We start from the raw sequence: 13,231 nt of genomic DNA on the forward strand, positions 1-13,231 counted from the left end.
TGCACTCTACCAGGAGCACCTATCTGCATGCTCGGACTTCACAATGTCCCCTACCAATGAAACATGGTACTCACATAGCATATACTAGTTTCGAATTCTAGCGGCCTATATCTTTCTTAGCGGCGGCTGAATCGACTAGGAATTGTTTAGAATATACAGTATTCCAAATATGAGTTCATGATACTCATCATATGAGCATCTCATATTCTTTCTACTATTTGTATATTCAAGGTCTTTATCTATGCAACTAGCATGGGTATACAGATAAAGATTTGTCAAAACAATAATTTCAAATATTATTAAAATAAAGATTGCTTATACATAGAGTTTCATTGTGAACTCTCGGCCAACACTTGGCTCGACGGGCACCTACTCTAACAATCTCCCACTTGCACTAGAGCCAACTACCCATATGCTTCAAACCCATTGATTCGCAATGCATCTCGAATAATGGTCCAGGTAAAGGCTTAGCTAGTGGATCAGCAACATTATCTGCGGAGCCGACTATGTCAATCGACACTTCTCCTCTTTCCACAATCTGTCCGAGGATGTGGTACTTTCTCAATACATGTTTGGACTTCTGATGAGACCTTGGCTCCTTAGCTTGAGCTACAGCTCCCGTGTTGTCACACAACACCGGGAGAGGAGCAACTCCATTAGGAATGACGTCCAACTCATAGACGAAATTCCTTATCCAAACAGCCTCCCTTGCTGCATCTGATGCAGCAATGTATTCGGCCTCTGTGCTGGAATCCACAGTATTGTCTTGCTTTGAACTCTTCCAAGAGACAGCAGCACCATTGAGCATGAATACAAACCCAGAGGTTGACTTCGAGTCATCGATATCGCTTTGGAAGCTAGAGTCGGTATAGCCTTCCAATTTTAGTTCTCCACCCCATAGACCAAGAACAATTTATTGGTCCTTCTCAACTACTTGAGGATGTCTTTCACAGCTTTCCAGTGTGGAAGACCAGGGTTAGATTGATATCTACTGTGGGGACCCGGGCTCTAACTCAATACTTTTGGGATTTATTGGATCTTTGCTCGAAAATGTGGGTCAAAATTTTGCTTTTAACATTAATTCAAATGTATAATTAAAGCATAACATGTCTTTATAATAATTAAACAACATCATGTACATACAAATCTATTTAGTACAATCATACGCTAATGTTCAAAAACCAACTACAAACATAAGTAGTACAGGTCTAATAAGCCAACACTAGAAATCTTCAACGCCCGAGATCTCCACGCTATCATCAATCTCTCATCTAGCTCGAGACCCAGATCCTGCCCCACCTGTTGCCATGCACACATACAGACACGACAACAGCCGGATAACTCCGGTGAGAACATATCCCAGTTTAAAACATGTATGCATGCAATGAAATAATCATGTACAAAAGCATAGCATATATCAATGCACATGAATATAAAATCTACAACATGTGAAAGAATACAAATCTGTATTCAACACTTAAATCTTGACTCGACTCATTTCTAATCTAGGGATCCCGGTGTGAATAAGACGGTCTGTCACCTACCCAACCACTCTGGGTGACGGTACGTCTTATTCCTAGACTTCGGTCAACTCTGTATCGAGGGTCTACACATAGAGAAATTCTACTACTATGCGTCGATACACCGAAACGTCTAGTTTTGGCCAATCTGCCAATATTTCCTATCTCAGGACTCGAATATAAATCAATAAATAAGACATTACATAATCAAATGTAATAACAATCTAGTATGAGATTTAGGGAAACTCGTATCAAATCTGAATCGAGTTGTGCAATCCTGTGACCACATGAATTATACCTTTCTTGTCGAATAGTCGGTGTCGTAGTTGAAGTCTTGAACTCAAATGGCCAATACAAATCTGAAATGGCAATGTGTGAGCATATTCTATCACAATACATCTCAATCAACTCAATGTACAAATCTGTAATTGATTCCAATACAATTCAACAGCGTAACAACGCGATTTCTCGATACCGATAACTCAATCTCAACATAACAATATCATAATCACTCCCAATAACTCATAATCTCATCCAACACAATTATGTGTACCGAATCTTACAAAATCTTCATATAATACATGCTGGAGAATCGAGAACATCTATACGGTATCCGAAATTCAACCCGATAGCAAATATACCATGCTCAGTATACCAAGAACACATATTCTAACTCAAATTTAAATTTCTCCCAACATACACAATCTGAATCATGTTGAAATGTAACAAAACTTACATCCTTAAATAGCAAATGATGAGAGGAGTTCGAAACCGAAGTCGGATCTAAAATCGGATGGCTAAATCTTGCAAAATCTCAATTCTAATATGAAGGAAGCCTTTCACTTTCTTTGGAATTAGCTCTCGGTGCTTTCAACTGGAATGGAGAAGAAATGAATCAGCACAAAGCATATATATACCATGCCATGTGTCATCTCAAGAAGAAGTGGTGGATTTCTCGCATGCAACACCGCGGGTGCGGTCACCCCAGCACCGCGGGTGCGCTCATGTTTCGGCAGGATTTTATTTTTGAACATTCCTCGACCGCGGGTGCAGTCATGTTCTTACCGCGGGTGCGGTGTGGCTTCGGCACAAACTTCACAATTCTGATTTAAATGACCGCGGGTGCGGTTCTTGTCTGAGGCGCGGGTGCGGTATGGCTTCGGCCATTCTTTCAAAAATTCTCATTTTTATGTCATGCATTCTTACTTCTTCAAATCTAACATCAATGACAACTGATAATTCTCGAGCCTTACATTTCTCCCCCTCTTAGATAGGAGTTCGTCCTCGAACTCGTAGGCAAACAATCATGCAATCATATACAAAACAGTATAATCAAAATTAAAAGGAAGACTCACATCATACGAATAGCTCGGGATATCTCTGTTTCATATCAGACTCTGTCTCCCAAGTTGCTTCCTCGATGCCATGACGACTCCATTGAATCTTTGCAAGCGGAATGGTCTTGGTTCTAAGTTGTTTCTCCTTCCGATCAAGAATTTGTATCGGTCTTTCAACATAGCTCAGAGTCTGATCTAACTCGGCTTCGTCAAGCTGAATTACATGAGAATCATCCGGCATATATCTGTGCAACATCGATACATGAAAAACGTTATGTATACCGGACAATGAAGGAGGAAGAGCAAGTCTGTAAGCTCGATCGCCAATCTTCTCAAGGATCTCATACGAACCGACGTATCTAGGAGACAACTTTCCACGTTTGCCAAATCTAACAACACCTCTGAAAGGTGAAATCTTCAAAAATACTCTGTCTCCCTGCTCAAATATCAACGGTCTGCGTCTAATATTGGCGTATTTCGCTTGCCTATCCTGCGCTGTCTTCATTCTTTTCTGAATGATCTTCACTTTCTCGGTCATCTCACGAATCATATGAGGCCCCAACTCTGGTACCTCAGAGATATCATCCCAGTACAACGGAGATCTGCACTTCTTTCCGTATAAAGCTTTGAACGGTGCCATCTCAATGCTAGTCTGATAGCTGTTGTTATATGAAAACTCACACAACGGCAGTGAATCTTGCCAACCAGTACCAAAATCTAGTACTATAGCTCTCAGCATGTCCTCTAAAGTCTGGATAGTCCGCTATAACTGTCCGTCTGTCTGAGGATGATAAGCAGTGCTCAGGTGTAAAGTCGTACCTAGAGCCTGTTGCAGGCTGTGCCAAAAGTGAGAAGTGAATCGTGGATCACGATCTGATACGATCGACTTCGGCACACCGTGCAATCTGACGACCTCTCTGACATACAACTCTGCCATCTGATCGTGTCGATAGGTCATTCTGTACGGAATAAAGCACGCTGATTTGGTCAATCTATCTATCACAACCCAAATCGCGTCACAGCCCCGCGAAGATCGAGGTAACTTCGTCACGAAATCCATGGAAATATGGTCCCATTTCCATTCAGGAATAGATAAACTCTGAAGTAAACCTCCGGGCTTCTTTCTTTCTGCCTTCACCTGCTGGCAATTCAGGCATTTGGACACAAATTCAGCAATGTCTGTCTTCATCTGCTTCCACCAGAATTGCGTCTTCAGATCATTGTACATCTTCCTGCCACCAGGATGAATGCTGAACCGACTACAGTGTGCTTCTGACATAATCTGTCGTTTCAAATCGGGAACATCTGGCACTACTAGACGGTTATTCACATACAGAATAGAATCTCTAACCTGATACTCCGATATATGACCAGCTCTGACCATATCACTCGATCTCTGAATGCTCGGATCAGTTCTCTGTGCCTCTTTAACCCTCAAAATCAAATCTGGCTCAATCTGAATAGTAGCAAGTCGCAACGGTCTCCTCTTTGTATCAAATGTCAATCCAGACAAACAACAATCCTCTACTAAATTCGATACACCTACTGTCGACAAGGAAAGAGCACATACCTTTCGACTCAAGGCGTCTGCCGCTGCATTCGACTTCCCTGGATAGTACTTGATCTCGCAATCAAAATCTTTCAGCAGATCAAGCCATCGTCGCTGCCTCATGTTCAACTCTGACTGAGAAAAGAGATACTTCAAGCTCTTATGATCGAAATAGATCTCAAATTTCTCGCCATACAAATAATGACGCCAGATCTTCAAGGCAAATACAATCGCCGCCAATTCAAGATCATGAATCGGATAACGAGTCTCGTGCGGCTTCAGCTGTCTAGAGGCGTACGCTATCACGTGCCCTCGCTGCATAAGAACACATCCTAATCCTCTGTGAGATGCGTCACAATATACAACAAACTCACCTGTACCTGAAGGAATCGTCAAGACAGGCGCACTAGTAAGCCTCTTCTTCAACTCCACAAAACTGGCTTCACAATCTTCAGACCATACAAATGGCATGTTCTTCTGTGTCAATTGGGTGATAGGCTTCGCTATACTGGAGAAATCTCGGATAAAACGACGATAATACCCTACTAGACCTATGAAACTGCATATCTCTGGCACAGAAGTCGGTCTCGGCCAATTGATCACAGCCTCAACTTTACTCGGATCTACCGCAATACCATCTTCAGATATAATGTGCCCCAAAAAGACAACCTGTTTCGGCCAGAATTCGCACTTGGACAATTTAGCGTATAACTGCTCTTTTCGCAAAGTCTGCAATACAATCCTCAGATGATCTGCATGCTCAGTCAGACTCTTCGAATATACCAATATATCATCAATGAACACAATCACAAAATCATCTAAATATCTCTGAAAGATGCGGTTCATCAAACTCATAAATACCGCTGGTGCATTCGTTAAACCAAAAGGCATAACGATAAACTCGTAGTGTCCATACCTGGTTCGGAATGCAGTCTTCGAAATATCAACGTCTCTAACTCTAAGCTGATGATACCCTGATCTCAAATCAATCTTTGAGTATACAGAAGATCCCTGTAACTGATCAAATAAGTCGTCGATGCGAGGCAAAGGATACTTGTTCTTTACTGTTGCCTTGTTCAACTGTCGATAATCAATACACAGTCGCATCGAACCATCTTTCTTTCTAACAAAAAGCACCGGAGCACCCCAAGGAGATACACTGGGTCTGATATATCCCTTGGACAGAAGATCTTCCAACTGTGCTTTCAACTCTTTCAGCTCTATCGGTGTCATCCTATACGGAGCTCTCGAAATAGGAACACTGCCTGGCACAAGATCTATGCTGAAATCAACCTCTCGAACTGGAGGCAACCCCGGAATCTCATCTGGGAACACGTCTGCAAACTCGCAAACCACTGGCAGATCTGCCAATGCTGGGCTCGACTTCAGTAGGTCTACTGAATATACGAGAAAGCCCTCTGCTCCTCTCTGAAGCAATTTACTCATGGTCAGAGCAGATACTAAAGGAATCCGAGATCTGGAACCCTTGCCGTAGAATTTCCACTCATCTGTCATGTCGGGTCTGAATCTGACAATCTTGTGGAAACAATCTAGAGTGGCCCTGTACTTGGTTAACATATCTATGCCAACTATACAGTCAAAATCAGCTAAACCAAGTACTACACAGTCTAAATCAATCTCATGCCCCTCAAACTGAAGCATATAGTGTCTAACAGTAGTCACAGATATCAAACCACTTCTCAACGGAGAAGCTATAGACACTACCATAGACATCGACTCAATAGGCAATAAATGTCTCAATGCAAAATGTTCAGAGATGAATGTATGTGATGCACCTGTGTCTATCAACACATATGCAGGATAACCGCAAAGAAAACAGTTACCTACTATGACGTCATCCGGTGCCTCCTGCGCCTGCTCCTCTGTCAGCGCAAATACCCTAGCCTGCTGTCTGGGAGGTTGACTCACTGTCAGACTACCTCCTGGTCTCTGCTGGGTCTGTGTGGATGGTGGCTGGAAGGAGTGTACAGAGGATGCCTGTCTCTCCATCTGTGGCACTGGTGCTAATGATCCTGTACTCTGGAATCGTTGTGCACCTCTCTGGGGACAAACTCTGGAGAAGTGTCCCTGTTGCCTACAGATGTTGCAGCGTCCCATAACTCCTTGACACTGCTCCGTGGCATGTCGCCCTCCGCACGAACTACAGTATACGCCACCCTGACCTCTCTGTCGAGATCCACTCGAACTCGATGAACTACTCCCATATTTCTTCAACTGCTTGCCCTTAGCCTTCAAAAATTCCTTCTTGCCACTACTACTAGATCCACTATCGAAGCGAGGAGGAGGTGGTGGAAACTGAGTGGTAGGCTGTGGCGGTCTCTGCCCCTGAACACCGTAAGAAGCGCCTCGCTGCCTGATCAAGCCAGCCTCTGCTCCCTTGGCTCTGTTCAGTGCCTCTGAAAAAGTATTAGGCCGTCCCGTGTTCACCAAAGTAAAGACATCCGGATTCAACCCGTTGATGAACTGATCGGCCACTGCCTCGTCGTTCCCTGCCACATGCGGTGCAAATCGTAGCAATGCAGAAAATTTAGCAACATACTCCTCGATGTTCCACTGTCCCTGCCTCAGGTTCGTAAATTCAGCTCCTTTATCTTTTCGGTAGGAGACGGGGAAGAAGCGCTGATAGAACTCATCTTTGAAAACTTTCCATGTAATATCAATGCCTCGGTGCTCCAAGGCTCTCTTCGCAGTCAACCACCCAGCTCTTTGCAACCTCTTGCGGCTGATGCCCTACCAATTTCACACATCGCTCATCAGTATATGCCAAAGACTCAAACAACATCTCGATATCATCAAGCCAGCTCTCGCACTCTACTGCACTCTCTGTGCCCTTCAGGGTAGGCGGATGGAAAGACTGAAACCTCTTCAATAAGGTCTCCATCGGCGTAGCGGTAACATCCATCTGTGAACCTGATGTGCTACCCTGCTCTGGCTGTGGTACACGTCTAGGCGGCATAAATCTGATTATCAAACTGATTAGTACAAAATCAATATCATCTGTCTCAGCCCTTCTCTGATCATAACCTCTGATCGAGAATCGGTTCTGATTCAGGCTTGACAAGTATATGCTGTAAATCAATTCAGATAATAAAACAACAAACAATAAGGAAAGCAATAAATCATGCTAGCATCTCAAAAGCAAGGAAGATGACTCGATCTACCCCGCTCATTCTATTCTATCTCAGTTTACAGAACCTACTGCTCTGATACCACCTGTTGTGGGGACCCGGGCTCTAACTCAATTCTTTTGGGATTTATTGGATCTTTGCTCGAAAATGTGGGTCAAAATTTTGCTTTTAACATTAATTCAAATGTATAATTAAAGCATAACATGTCTTTATAATAATTAAATAACATCATGTACATACAAATCTATTTAGTACAATCATACGCTAATGTTCAAAAACCAACTACAAACATAAGTAGTACAGGTCTAATAAGCCAACACTAGAAATCTTCAACGTCCGAGATCTCCACGCTATCATCAATCTCTCGTCTAGCTCGAGACCCAGATCCTGCCCCACCTGTTGCCATGCACACATACAGACACGACAACAGCCGGATAACTCCGGTGAGAACATATCCCAGTATAAAACATGTAGGCATGCAATGAAATAATCATGTACAAAAACATAGCATATATCAATGCACATGAATATAAAATCTACAACATGTGAAAGAATACAAATCTGTATTCAACACTTAAATCTTGACTCGACTCATTTCTAATCTAGGGATCCCGGTGTGAATAAGACAGTCTGTCACCTACCCAACCACTCGGGGTGACGGTACGTCTTATTCCTAGACTTCGGTAAACTCTGTATCGAGGGTCTACACATAGAGAAATTCTACTAGTTTTGGCCAATCTGCCAATATTTCCTATCTCAGGACTCGAATATAAATCAATAAACAAGAATTTACATAATCAAATGTAATAACAATCTAGTATGTGATTTAGGGAAACTCGTATCAAATCTGAATCGAGTTGTGCAATCCCGTGACCACATGAATTATACCTTTCTTGTCGAATAGTCGGTGTCGTAGTTGAAGTCTTGAACTCAAATGGCCAATACAAATCTGAAATGGCAATGTGTGAGCATATTCTATCACAATACATCTCAATCAACTCAATGTACAAATCTGTAATTGATTCCAATACAATTCAACAGCGTAACAACGCGATTTCTCGATACCGATAACTCAATCTCAACATAACAATATCATAATCACTCCCAATAACTCATAATCTCATCCAACACAATTATGTATACCGAATCTTACAAAATCTTCATATAATACATGCTGGAGAATCGAGAACATCTATACGGTATCCGAAATTCAACCTGATAGCAAATATACCATGCTCAGTATACCAAGAACACATATTCTAACTCAAATTTAAATTTCTCCCAACATACACAATCTGAATCATGTTGAAATGTAACAAAACTTACATCCTTAAATAGCAAATGATGAGAGGAGCTCGAAACCGAAGTCGGATCTAAAATCGGATGGCTAAATCTTGCAAAATCTCAATTCTAATATGAAGGAAGCCTTTCACTTTCTTTGGAATTAGCTCTCGGTGCTTTCAACTGGAATGGAGAAGAAATGAATCAGCACAAAGCATATATATACCATGCCATGTGTCATCTCAAGAAGAAGTGGTGGATTTCTCGCATGCAACACCGCGGGTGCGGTCACCCCAGCACCGCGGGTGCGCTCATGTTTCGGCAGGATTTTATTTTTGAACATTCCTCGACCGCGGGTGCGGTCATGTTCTTACCGCGGGTGCGGTGTGGCTTCGGCACAAACTTCACAATTCTGATTTAAATGACCGCGGGTGCGGTTCTTATCTGAGGCGCGGGTGCGGTATGGCTTCGGCCATTCTTTCAAAAATTCTCATTTTTATGTCATGCATTCTTACTTCTTCAAATCTAACATCAATGACAACTGATAATGTAGTGACCCGTTCCAGAATCACCTACTAGTTGAGAACTAAGCATGCAACTAACTTAATTAACAATAATCAGAGATAACAGCGGAAAAGTCAACAAAATAATGGTTATACAACCCAATCGAAGTCTAGACTAACTCAAAATGAAAATATCCAATACAACCATATCAAATCAAAACAATACCGATAACTGAACCAACCAGCTACTCAACGTCCTCCTCCTGCTCCTCCTGAGCTGTCCAACCTGAGGCCTGCCCCGTGGGAATGGGGTGTCCAAGAATAAACAAAACCGAGGACGTGAGCGATAAGAACGCCCAGTACAAAAGTATGAGTATACAGACCTATATGAAATGCACATGCTATGATCATGATACCGGGGTAGTCAAGAAACAGGAGTCACAAAAGGATCTCAACAATGCTCAGTCTAGAGGCGCCAAGTGGATAGTGCCGCGCGGTCCAACCTCTGGGTCACTGCATCCACTACAAGACAGACGTGGACCTAAAATGTCCCGGACCACCGAAGCCCTCCCGACCCGTCGGCCACTGTGTACTCTCGGTGTCCATGCGTCCACAAGACAGGGCTGAGCGGCCCCAAGATATAGCTTATCTCGAAAGAGATACAGCTCAACAGTAAAGGCTATCTCAAAGAAGATACGGCTCAACATGAAATGCAACGTGCAGTAATAAACGTGACATAATAGCATGCATCATATGACATATATCAATGCACCACATACTCATGCAACACATATATGAATGTATACTCAACCAGGATATCTCGGATAGTACTTTCGTACCTCTATCACAGCAATCCTAATCCACTGGAACCACCAGACAACAGGTCTAATCCAAGCCTATTCATCAAGTGAAAACCATCACTAAACTTATCTACCAGACTTAACTAGATAATCCGGAGATAAATACTGATAAAATTCCAAACCTTCGTCCGTCGCTAGCCCGCTGATGCCGCTAGCTCCCAACTAGAGCACAGCTCTGCTACAAGACCAGCAGCTCCCCGCTAGTGCCCAAATCTCGGAACAAGACTAGAACCTGTCAGAAACGACTGAAATGCTATGGAACTCTCTGAATTGGCGAGTCAAAATGAGGAAATCCGACCACTATTTATAGGCCATGTTCGGATCCTCCGAACACCACTTCGGAACCTCCGAACGCTACGTGTCCATTGGCTCTTGACAGCTCATGATCGGATCCTCCGATCACCACTTCGGACCGTCCGAACATGCACGTGTCCAGCTGCTCTTGACACCTCATGATCGGATCCACCGAACCTACACTTCGGAACGTCCGAACTCCCACGTGTCGATCAACTCTTGACACCTAATGATCGGATCCACCGAACTCACTTCGGACCTTCCGAACTCTTCGGTGCTTCCGAACCATCTTCGGACCTTCCGATCATGATTAATCACCATTAATCCGTTAATTACCCAATTTGGAATTCGGGCTACTACATTCTCCCCCCCTTAAAAAGATTTCGTCCTCGAAATCAGGCTTAGAGGATGAACAAAATGAAATAACAATCATTGTTATTACATCTCAATTGTTGCTAAACACAACTGATATTTGGTTTACAACGGAAAAACATACATCCATAGTACAACTTACAGTACTTACTCAAAAGAGCTCTGGATGCTCTGAACGCATACGATTCTTTAACTCCCAAGTGGCTTCTTCAGTACCTCGACTCTGCCACTGCACTAAGACAAGTTAGTCAGTCGGTCCACAACAGCCCCAATTGCATTACAATTCTTAGAAGGCAACGGCAATTGGTGACCAAATCCATCGTTACATGCTCCCACTTCCACTCAGGAATAGGGAGATTCTAAAGTAATCCTCCTGATCTTCGATGTTCAGCTTTTACTTGCTGACACACCAAACACTTGGCTACAAACTGGTAAACACTTCTCTTCATACCTTTCCACCAAAACTTGGTTTTCAAATCCTTATACATTTCCATACTTCCAGGGTGGATACTCAACTTACTCCTATGAGCTTGAGATAAAATCTCGTCTCTCAATTTAGAATCTTCTGGAACTACAATTCTTCCTGACAGACACAAGGTTCCATCTGTATGGAATGCAAAACCAGATGTGTGGTCTCCGTTAGCTAACCTTGCTAACTGTTGTTTCAACTCTTTCATCTCTGTTGGTGCCAATCTTCATTAAATCTATAATGTTGACACGGTTCCTACGTCTCCTTTCATCATGATCTTGGTGACGTCCTCCATCACGATCTCTACGACGATGTTCTCGGCCAGCCTCATCGTCGCCATAACGGCCATATCCCACACTACCGTGACTGCTTCCATCTCCTGACATCTGAAAGGAAACTAAAATCAACTCCTAAATCCTCAAAACAGAATTACTAATGTCCCAAAAATCTTTGCATGCTCTGATACCATAAATGTAGTGACCCGTTCCAGAATCACCTACTAGTTGAGAACTAAGCATGCAACTAACTTAATTAACAATAATCAGAGATAACAGCGGAAAAGTCAACAAAATAATGGTTATACAACCCAATCGAAGTCTAGACTAACTCAAAATGAAAATATCCAATACAACCATATCAAATCAAAACAATACCGATAACTGAACCAACCAGCTACTCAACGTCCTCCTCCTGCTCCTCCTGAGCTGTCCAACCTGAGGCCTGCCCCGTGGGAATGGGGTGTCCAAGAATAAACAAAACCGAGGACGTGAGCGATAAGAACGCCCAGTACAAAAGTATGAGTATACAGACCTATATGAAATGCACATGCTATGATCATGATACCGGGGTAGTCAAGAAACAGGAGTCACAAAAGGATCTCAACAATGCTCAGTCTAGAGGCGCCAAGTGGATAGTGCCGCGCGGTCCAACCTCTGGGTCACTGCATCCACTACAAGACAGACGTGGACCTAAAATGTCCCGGACCACCGAAGCCCTCCCGACCCGTCGGCCACTGTGTACTCTCGGTGTCCATGCGTCCACAAGACAGGGCTGAGCGGCCCCAAGATATAGCTTATCTCGAAAGAGATACAGCTCAACAGTAAAGGCTATCTCAAAGAAGATACGGCTCAACATGAAATGCAACGTGCAGTAATAAACGTGACATAATAGCATGCATCATATGACATATATCAATGCACCACATACTCATGCAACACATATATGAATGTATACTCAACCAGGATATCTCGGATAGTACTTTCGTACCTCTATCACAGCAATCCTAATCCACTGGAACCACCAGACAACAGGTCTAATCCAAGCCTATTCATCAAGTGAAAACCATCACTAAACTTATCTACCAGACTTAACTAGATAATCCGGAGATAAATACTGATAAAATTCCAAACCTTCGTCCGTCGCTAGCCCGCTGATGCCGCTAGCTCCCAACTAGAGCACAGCTCTGCTACAAGACCAGCAGCTCCCCGCTAGTGCCCAAATCTCGGAACAAGACTAGAACCTGTCAGAAACGACTGAAATGCTATGGAACTCTCTGAATTGGCGAGTCAAAATGAGGAAATCCGACCACTATTTATAGGCCATGTTCGGATCCTCCGAACACCACTTCGGAACGTCCGAACGCTACGTGTCCATTGGCTCTTGACAGCTCATGATCGGATCCTCCGATCACCACTTCGGACCGTCCGAACATGCACGTGTCCAGCTGCTCTTGACACCTCATGATCGGATCCACCGAACCTACACTTCGGAACGTCCGAACTCCCACGTGTCGATCAACTCTTGACACCTAATGATCGGATCCACCGAACTCACTTCGGACCTTCCGAACTCTTCGGTGCTTCCGAACCATCTTCGGACCTTCCGATCATGATTAATC

Source organism: Primulina eburnea, chromosome 11 (assembly GCF_022965805.1).
Source record: "Primulina eburnea isolate SZY01 chromosome 11, ASM2296580v1, whole genome shotgun sequence".
Lineage (NCBI taxonomy): Eukaryota > Viridiplantae > Streptophyta > Magnoliopsida > Lamiales > Gesneriaceae > Primulina > Primulina eburnea.